The 10714-nt window shown below is 44.2% G+C and overlaps 1 long non-coding RNA gene across 1 annotated transcript; it reads right to left on the bottom strand.

The window, feature by feature from the left end:
• Nucleotides 1-1202: 1202 nt before the first annotated feature.
• Nucleotides 1203-2526, bottom strand: LOC137019968 (uncharacterized). The gene is made up of 3 exons (XR_010895137.1): nt 2311-2526; nt 2013-2233; nt 1203-1585 (listed from the first exon to the last, which is right to left on the bottom strand). It is a non-coding gene; the product is annotated as an uncharacterized lncRNA (long non-coding RNA).
• Between the last annotated feature and the right edge of the window lie 8188 nt (nt 2527-10714).

The following is a 10714-nucleotide window of genomic DNA, read 5'->3' on the forward strand; positions in this document are numbered from 1 at the left end:
TTTGTCTCTTGTATTGTCACGTTTTGTGTAGCACGCGGTTGTTTCCACCTGCTGTGTGCTTTCATGTTTTGTCTTTTGTGTAGCATGCAGTCTGTGTTTCACGGGCTGCATGCTCTCATGTTGTCTTGTTTTGGGTGAACACGTGGCTTATGTGTTTTCATAGTTGCGTGTTCATGTCTCGTCTTGTGTAAGCACATGGCTTGTGATTTGTCTTCATTGGCCATGTGCTTTTTGTTTTGTTTGGTGTGAGCACATGGCATGTCATGTTTCTTTGTGCCATGTGCTCTCATGTCTATTGTCTTGACCCCGCCCATCTTGTTACCTAATTATTGGTTGATTTGCCCCACCTGTCCTCCCTCGTTACCTGCCTTGTTTTCTCTATTTATTCTCCCTGTGTTTGCAGTCCTGTGCTGGATTGTTGTTGTTATATGTAACCTTGTGTGATGAAGTCAAGCTAAGTCAGTCAAGTCAAGTTTTATTCTAGTCTGTTTTCCCCATGGGTAGTTTTGTTTTTGTTTCTGTTTCATTTTTTCATTAATAAAAAGCCTGTTCCTTGCTGCAATTGAGTCCTCAATTCATCCCTTTCCTCACCATACCTGACAATATTATTGTGTTGGAGAAGCTATACATCCTTTGTATCAATGTATGTGGGCTAGTATCCTTTGTTACAGATCAGTATTGGTGAAATGAACAACCACCAACTTGCATATCTGTAACCTAGGTCACTTTGTGCCTAAACTATGGTCTTGGTGTCATCTGAATAATCAGTGGAGATGTGCTTCTGTCTATCAGTCCATGTGTGGCCATTTTCTAACTTCAATCTTTCAGTTCTATCTGTTTCTTAACCAAGCCGAATCATTCTACCTGAAGTAATGACGTAATTAGTGGACTCTGTTAGAGTGCAATTGTTGTGGAAATGTGGATGTATGCAGAGTGGCCTATGAACTCCTTGTAAGACTTGAAGCTGGCTTGATGAAACTGCAAACTATTCTTTAAAAAAATAAATTGAAGATTTTACTAAACAATGACTCTGGATCTTCATTCATCATATCTGGTCTTTGGGTCTTTAACTGTAAAATTCTCCTACAGTTAATGGTGGAGGATGCGGGCAATCATTCTTCAGTGACATTCCTTGACTAACTGTGGCATTCTGCTATTAACAGCTTTACACAATTAAGCCAAATATGGCAACAGCTCGACTACGCCACCCCGGAAATGGGCCGGGGACCCACGGGTACACAAAGTACCACACACACACAGATAAGCAGTGGCTGGACAGGTATCAGACGACAATGTACATTACACAAACTTTTATTTAATAAACATCAGAAAAATACAAGACCATTCTCTTTAATGTATAAAAGTTAAAAGAGGAGTACGATCACTCATAAAACTTCTTGCACATCCATATAGACATGAGTTTACCGCTTCAAAACTGGGGAATTCGTCTTGCCTATCGGATAAACACAGCAAACACTCGTGCTCTCACAACACAGCACCAACAACACCCGTTGTGAACACTGCAAGCTGACAGCCGAACCACCACCACACACAGAGGACACTGGCTAATACTGGTACCCCAATTCTGAAGGGAAAAAGAGAACAGGATGAGACACAAGCGCACACATACAGTAACACTTTCCACCTTATGGTTTGACCAAAAATACGTAGCACATGCTATTAAAGGGATCAGTGTCACAAATCAATAGTGATCGTCCTAGCTGATGTTCATTAATTGTTCAGAGCACAGGATCATACCATAAATATGCATCAAATAAACAAACAGGTGAAACACAAACACTGGTTCCAGAATAAAAATGAGGTCAAAATAACAGCATACACAAAACGACACAATAGTAGTGACAAACACGTAGCGTTTCGCCCCCAATTACCCCCTTTAAATCCACAGATCGCGGAAATTCAAGTCTCTTGAATTTGGCTGGATGCGCCACCGATGGCCGGCAACGCGCTGTTGGTCCGGTCGTCAAGGTGATGACGTGAATTAGTGTTACCTGCAAAGCCGCAGCAATGACATCATCCGGTATACAGCAGAAGAACGGTCGAAGAAATCAACGCGGAGAGAGAAAGAAACCATCCAGCCGTCCGAAAACGTTCCAGTTCATGCATTCATTACAGCTAAGAGATGATATAAATCGTGTTGTTCAACAAGAGGAATTACGATGCTTAACCGCGCCCACAAAGCCTGCTGCAACACCTCCTGGCTCCCGTGTCACTAATAAAATATAAGACATGGCATTAAAAAAAAATAGAAATTACCATCCCATTAACCCAAACATGAAATGCACATACCTGCAAATAAAGACTCGCACCACCCCGCACACTCAATGGCGTGCAAGCCACAAGGTTCGCAGAAATAAAGTTGCTCAACGCGTCTACCATACTCCTCAGCCACACTGAAATACATGGGTGTCAAATTACCCCGTCCAAACATATGCAAGACTGCAGCTGCCACCAGCAACGCTTACCTTCAGGACATCAACACGGCGCACCAGAAATGACGTCAGCACCGAGACCCCAAATGACGTGCCCTAGATGTCAGACTCATCCTTTTTTTATACAGATGGAATGTACCATTTTGCTCTAATTAACGAAAAGTGGGGGATAACATCACCACATAACCAAAAAACAAGATAGGAAGATTTTATTATTTTCTTAGGGCTGTCTGAGTGGAAGGGAGAGTGGGAGAGTGGGAGAGCTTCAATTTAAGGTGAGTGAAGAGTACCGGAACTGGTAGCCAGTAGGTACATTTAGCAACAAATTCACTCTAACTGGGACACAAGTGGTGTATCGTGTACATTCACTCCTACAGGGAGTGTACGGCACTGGATATGATAAGATCAAATGGCATCTTGAACCTACTCTGTCTCTTCCACATCAGATAATGGTGCCCCGAATTTAGTGATTCAGGCAGTTAGGGATTTAAATATTGGTTAAATAAGATGAAATATAAATAGGGTTGGTTAGTCAAGAATGCATAAGGAACGATCCCGAGAAAAATAAAGGGTGAGACCCTAATTGGCTTGGACCAGTATATGTAACTTTGTGACTTTGTAGCATAATTTGCAGTTTCATCTTGCAGAAGCCAAGGCTGTGTTGTTCAAAGATCGCTATATCTTTCTCTTGCTGTTTTAATTTTTGGTAACTGTGACTAAGATATGGCTGACAAATTGAGTAACTTGATCAGTCCTGATACAAATAATGAAATAGAAGAGAACAAACCCTGTAAGCAGCTCTGCTCTGACGCTCTCAATTAAAAGAAAGTTTTAGAATTCATTAAAGGGATGGTCAGTCTGGGTTTTAATTCTGATTGGGAAGTTAACAACTGTCATGGAGTCAACTACATCATCAATCAACCCATCAACACCAGATCACCACACTCCGCTGACTAATTCAAATTCTCCCGAATTCTGAATCCCTGCACCTGCACGTCCTCAACAACGCACCCTATATCTACCATAATTTCCTTCACCTCATTGTCTGGTCTCATCCTTACCATAAGCACATACAGACTGCCAACCCACCTACTTACCTGAGTACATCCTTGTATCCTGTCTTCAGTCATCCGTCTTCTATCATTCGGCATCCGGATTCCTGTTTACCAGCCACCGTATCCAGGGCCCATATGTATAAAGCCGCTCAGAGTAAAATTTTAGTCTTAAGTGTGTCAAAATTCTAAGAATGACGTAATTTTACTCTTATTCTTAGACTTAATAATAAGTGTGATTCATAAAGGTTCCTAAGTGTCAAGACTAGGTCTTAGCTCTTAAATTTAAGAGAGCTGGAGAGGTGTCTTAACCTAGTTAAGAGTATCAAGATGGCAGCAAAAAAGAGGAGATATATGCTTTCCAATGAAGATACGATGTATTGGAGTTATATGATGACATGGAGTTGATAAAATGATATAAACTTGATTGACAATTCTTTTTGTAACTGACCTAATAAGAAATGTAATAACTTTAAATAAATGAAATAAATTTAATAAATATTACTTAAACAATAATTAATGTTTAATGCATTTTAATACATTTAAAGGTGCTGTATGCATTTTCTCAAATTCATTGTTGAACATTGTTGATTATTTGAAATCAACCCAAACAAACCCACCCCTCTCTTCATTGCGGTGCCACCAAAACTCGTACTCCAATCCAAACCTCTGAGTCGCTACCCTGCTCTGAGTTGGTCAAGAACCCCGGCCCGATCGTTGCTGGCATGTGAGGCGAATGCACTACCAATGATGTTAAACGCCTCATTCTCTAGCGGGCGTCAGTGTGCAGTAGTTTACCTGCAATACTCTCAGAGTCTGGCCACTGTTACACACGCAATGAGAGTGATGTCGGTTTCTCACAGCTGACGCGAAACAAAATGCTTCACAAAAAATAAAGCTCAGATGATGAACGAATGACAAGGAAGCACAAAATTTTAATTTTTATATTATTTAAATGTTTTAAAATATGACATTGAATACAACAAAATCCATTTTTAATATTTAATTGGTTCTTTCTTTTTTTGCATGTTCATAATTTCTTTGTATGACAGGCTGGCCAAACATAATTTGAAATAATTTGAAATTTCATTTCATTATCACACATGAAACAATTGACTCCAGCTAGTCAATGTGCTTACATCTTTTAACACATTTTCAAAAGTTTAATTTAGTTGAATTAAGGTTGAAGATGCCAATTTTCATATGGCTGGACATCACAATTGGCCTCTACTCTATGGCAGTTCAATGACTTTCCAACTGACCATCAAACCATGTGGCAAAAGAAAGACACTTTTATGTTGACTGTGGGCTTCCCTGGAGTTGTTGGAGCAGTTGAGGAACTCATGACACATCATTGCTCTAACTGTAAATGAGGAGACATATCAATAGAAAAAGATTCCACACCATCAATACTAATTTGTGATAATTTTGCACAATGCAAATCTATTGCTTTTTAAATCAATTTAAATATTAAAACGTTTATATATATATATATATATATATATATATATATATATATATATATAAACAATATATATATATATATATATATATATATATATATATATATATATAAACAATATATAAATATATATATTATTGTTTTTTATAAGAACATTAAATGACTGGTATTGTGCTGCTGTGACTTCACCCTTCCAGGCTCGCTATTGGCTGATTCAGAGGTTAAGGGCGGCCATTTTGAGTTGACATCATTGTAGTCCTTAGTTCACAACACTTAAGTCAGCACTTAAGAATCTGTCTTACACTTTACTAAAAGTTACTTTTAGCTTATTTATAAAAGTCTCCTACTCTTAGAAAACTCCTACTCTTTACTAAGAATTTTTTGACACTTAAGTCAAAACTTGAGACTATTCTTAAGAGCATTTCTGAGAAGTTTTGTACATACGGGCCCTGATCTGCGCCCGCTAAGACAAATCGTCTCGGGTTACAGATGTAACCCTGGTTCCCTGAGTAAGGGAACGAGATGCTGCGTGAAACGCATCGGGAACCTTCTGCCTGATATCGTCATTGAAGCACTCCTGTATCCAACCAATCGTGTAACGAGACGTCAGAGGCGGGTGACGTCACGGACCAGGAAACTATAAAGCATGCCCGGATGCAGAGAACGCTAGCTTCTGTGGAAAATCTGAAGCAAGCACTCGCAAGCATGCAGGGGTACGGCAAGAGACGCAGCGTCTCGTTCCCTTACTCAGGGAACCAGGGTTACATCTGTAACCCGAGACGTTCCCTTTCGTGGGAACTATCGACGCTGCGTGAAACGCATTGGGAACGCAATCCCAACTGTGCCGTACTTCGAATGCTTGCTATGTTAGCTCGACAGTACGGAGGACCCCGGAGTGGAGCCCACATCAAGGTTATAATATTTGATAAATGTGTGCTGGTTTGACCATCCAGCTGCATCACAGACGTCACTCATAGAGACGCCAAACATCAAAGCTTTCGATGCCGCCATACCCCTTGTGGAATGAGCGTGGACGTTAAAGGGAGGACTGTCCAACTGCTTTATATGCAAGTGAGATGGCCTCAACCACCCACTTGCTCATCCTCTGCTTGGACGCCGGTCCACCTTTATTAGGAGAACCGTAACAGACGAACAATTGCTCTGTTTTACGCCACAGGGCAACTCTGTGGACATAAGCGTCCAAAGCCCTCACTGGGCAAAGCAGATTTAGTTTTTCCTGATCCGAAGATATAAATGGAGGAGGATAAAAGGCTTGAAGCACAATAGGACCCGGGACATTGGTGGGGACCTTCGGCACATAGCCAGGTCTAGCATGAAGAAATGCTCTCACCATTCCAGGAACGAACTCCAAATATGAGGGGGCCACTGAAAGGGCCTGAAGATCTCCAATTCTTTTTAGAGAAGTAGTAGCAAGTAAAAATATCGTCTTTAAAGTCAGAAACTTTACAGACACCTCCTCCAGTGGTTCAAAGGGAGCCTCAGCTAACCCACGTAGAACCACTGATAAGTCCCAGACCGGGGTCCTTGTGTGCACTGGAGGCCTCAGCCTCAGTGTACCATGGAGGAAGCGTGACACGAGGGGGTCTCGACCAACCGAGGAATCCCTCCCAACATGATAGGCTGATATAGCCGCAACATAAACCTTCAAGGTTGAATAAGATAAGCCCTCCGAGAATTTTTCTTGGAGAAAAGATAGCACAAAGCTGATAGGAGCACGGACAGGGTCCGTTTCATGTTGTCTACACCAGGTAGAGAATAAATTCCACTTATAAGAGTAAAGCTTCCTCGTGGAGGGAGCCCTGGAGCTAAGTATGGTCTCAACAACCTCAGATGAGAGACCAGCCTCTATGAACCTGTCCCCATCAGAGGCCAGTGCCCGGTTGCATAAAGCACCTTAAGTTTTTCCCTTAAGTATGACACTTAAGGCGTGATTTCCCCTTAACTAAGGGAATGACTTAAGGGTGTTGCATATAATCTCTTAAACTGTTCTCTTAGGTAAGGGAAACCGTTAAGTGTTTAACGACAGCATCCCAGGTTTTGCCGTTAAAAAATTCTACTGTTGCCATGGACACGTTATTTGTTAATACGTATCGTGGTAAGTTTTCACAGAAAACAACATAATATGGATAAGGAAAACAAAAAAGAAAACCAAATATGAAAGAGACGAGAAACTCAAATTGATTGTTTACTCAAAATTGAGATTTCTGCCGTCATTCACTCACCCTGACAACCCTCATGTCGTTCCAAACCCATAAGACTTTCATTCATCTTTGGACAACAAATAAAGATATTTTTAATATTCTCTCATCATTTATGTCCATTTATTGAAAGACATCCATATGATTACGGATGTGTCGGAAGCTCAAATGTGCGCGCAAGAACAAATGAGGTTTGTTTTTGCGTGTGATGCACGCACGTTTGCGCTTCCGTTGACCATATAAGATATGTTATAAGATATGTTATATTTCATCAATGTTTATGTGAATAAACCGCTAAAGTACAATTTGTCTATCATATAAAGCGGCCGATCGTGGCACGTTATATGACTTGGATTGAACCTGCTCACTCTGTGTAACACTTAAGGTGAAGTTTTACGAACCTTACGATATACTTAGGGAAATGAAGGTTAAGGGGCTTTATGCAACACTTACGCATTACTTAAGTGAAAAATATATACTTAAGGGAAATTCTTAAGGGTTTATGACGTTTCGCCTAAAGAAACCCTTAAGTAACACTTAACGGTTATTTTCTGCAACACCCTTAAGTTTAAGGGAAACATAAGGGCGATCTTAAGGGAAAATTACACTTAAGGTGCTTTATGCAACCGGGCACAGGCCCCGTAGTTTCCATAGTTCTGGGCGGGGATGTATTATCGCGCCGCCCGCCTGAGATAGAAGATCCCGTCTCAAGGGGAGCTCCATCGGAGCGCCGTCTATCATGGACACCAAGTCCGAAAACCATATTCGGGTCGGCCAGTATGGGGCCACCAGTATCAGGCTGACCCCTTCCTGGCGTACTTTCTCCAGGACTCGTGGGAGCAGAGCGAATGGGGGAAATGCGTACAGACGTAGCCTCTGCCACGTCTGTACCATGGCATCCAGACCCAGGGGTGCTGGATGCGTGAGGGAGTACCAGAGCGGACACTGGGTTGACTCTCCCGAAGCAAACAGGTCTACTTGTGCCTGACCAAAGTTTTTCCAAATGAGATCCACCACTTCTGGATGGAGTCTCCACTCCCCGGGCCTCGGCCCCTGCCTCGACAGGGCGTCTGCCCCCACATTCTGACTCCCGGGGATATAGGCTGCCTTCAACGAAAGCAGCTTCCCCTGAGACCACAGGAGGATCCGACAGGCCAAGTAATTTAGTTGGCGAGACCGTAGACCCCCCTGATGGTTTATATAAGGTCTGGGAGAAAGTGTTTTAGTGCTAGAAACACAGTCATCATCTCCAGCCGATTCATATGCCAGGAGAGTTGATGGTCCTCCCAAAGACCCTGAGCTGAGCGACCACTCATGATCGCTCCCCAGCCCGTGAGGGAAGCGTCTGTCGTAAGCATTGCGCGACAACCAGAGGCTCCCAACGCGGGACCCTGGGACAGGAACCAGGGGTCTTTCCACACGGCTAGAGCACAAAGGCATCGCCGTGTGACTTTGATCATTTGAAAAGGGTTCCCCCCCCGGGGAAAACCCCCTGGTCCTGAGCCACCACTGTAGGGGTCTCAAATGCAGGAGGCCAAAAGGAATTATGTTGGACGCAGCTGCCATTAAACCCAACAGTTCTGAAACTGTTTAACAGTGAGAGACTGGCCTAACTTCACCCCTTTTACGGCTGACAGAACAGAGCTCACACGGGCAGGAGTCAGACGTGCCCGCATTGTTGTGGAGTCCCACATAACACCTAGATAATTGGTGGTCTGAGCCGGTATCAGCACACTCTTCTTGGCATTGAGCCTCAGCCCAAGCCTTTTCATGTGAGACAGAACAACATCTCGATGTTGAACTGCTTGTTGCTCTGAGCGAGCTAGAATCAACCAATCGTCAATGTAATTCAGTATGCGAATGCCCTGGGGTCTCAAAGGAGCCAGGGCTGCATCCACGCACTTCGTGAATGTGCGGGGTGATAATGATAGGCCAAACGGAAGAACCCTGTACTGGTAAGCTTCGCCCCCGAAAGCAAACCTGAGGAACTTCCAATGAGAAGGATGGATGGATACATGAAAGTAAGCATCTTTCAAGTCTATCGTCACAAACCAGTCCTCGGACCTGATTTGGGAAATGATCTGTTTGAGTGTAAGCATTTTGAATTTTAGTCTTTGCACCGACTGATTCAACACCCGTAAGTCTATGATAGGACGAAGTCCTCCATCCTTCTTCGGAACTATGAAGTAACGGCTGTAGAACCCTGACAGATCGCTGGGAGGAGGAACCCTTTCTATAGCTCCTTTTTGCAAAAGTGTCATAACTTCCTGTTCCATAACCAGAGTCTGCTCGGGGGTCACCACTGTGGGAAGGACCCCATTGAATCTGGGCGGGCGAGACCCGAACTGAATTCTGTACCCCTTTTCTATCACGAGCAGCACCCAATTTGATATATTCGGTAGAGTTTTCCATTCTTCCAGAAAATCTACTAAGGGAACCAGTCTCTCGAGACTGGTCTCTGGTGTTTCTTGAGCACTTGGCTCGGCGCTCTGAAACGGGATGCTGGCAGAAGTCAGCCGAATCAAGTGCAGGCCAACCCTCCTCAGAGGATTGGCGGGGACCCAACGCACACTGGATGGTAAAAATAGTGTGGTCCCCGGAGGGCGCTGGATGGAAGCGGGAGCCAGGTGTTTCAACACCACGCTTCCTCCAGACGGGGGCCGCCCTCCTGGGTCCTGATCCACAGATATCAGGACCGCTTTTTAGAAGCCTTCCGCGCCACAATAACAGCCCGCAGGTCTGTCTTGGGCTGAGAAGGCTTCTGTGCAGCTCGCCCCTGTCCCCAGAATCTACGTAGGGGAGCACGGGCGGCCACACTAATTTTTTGTTGCGCTCTGTGGTGCGCTGAGGAGCTCGTTGCGGGCCGAGACTGCTCCCGCTCAACAGTCTCAGCAGGGATTTTAGACCGGCGGGGGAGGAACCTCTGAAACGCCGCAGATTGTTTCTTGGTCTCCTGGAACCTCTCGACGACAGTTGTGACTGCGTCACCGAAGAGGCCCGAAGGAGACAGCGGCGCGTCCATAAGGGCAGACTTATCTCTGTCCCTTATGTCGGAGAGGTTCAGCCACAAGTGCCTCTCCGTGGCCACCAGGGCTGCCATAGAAAGGCCCACTTCTTTAGCCGTCTCCTTGGTGGCAAGGAGAGCCAGGTCTGTCGCCATGCGCAGTTCCTGGATGCACCCAAATGTGGCCTCCCCGCTGGTCTCAATTTTCCCCAGCACTTCAGCTTGATAAGCTTGCAGCAGCGCCATAGTGTGAAGACACGCTGCTGCCTGCCCTGCTGCCGCATAAGCTTTGCCCACCAAGGAAGATGTAGTCTTAAGAGGCTTGGTGGGCAACGTCGGTGCTTTTAAGGACGATGCCGACACGGGTGAGAGATAGCCCGCAAGCGTCTCTTTAACCCGGGGCATAACCATATGAATCACAAACAATAAGACGCACAACAGCGATCTTAGACACACACACACTTGTTGCTGCAGCTCTTGTCCTCAGACGAAGAGTGAGACCAATAATATATATATATATATAT

Source organism: Chanodichthys erythropterus, chromosome 5 (genome assembly GCF_024489055.1).
Source record: "Chanodichthys erythropterus isolate Z2021 chromosome 5, ASM2448905v1, whole genome shotgun sequence".
Lineage (NCBI taxonomy): Eukaryota > Metazoa > Chordata > Actinopteri > Cypriniformes > Xenocyprididae > Chanodichthys > Chanodichthys erythropterus.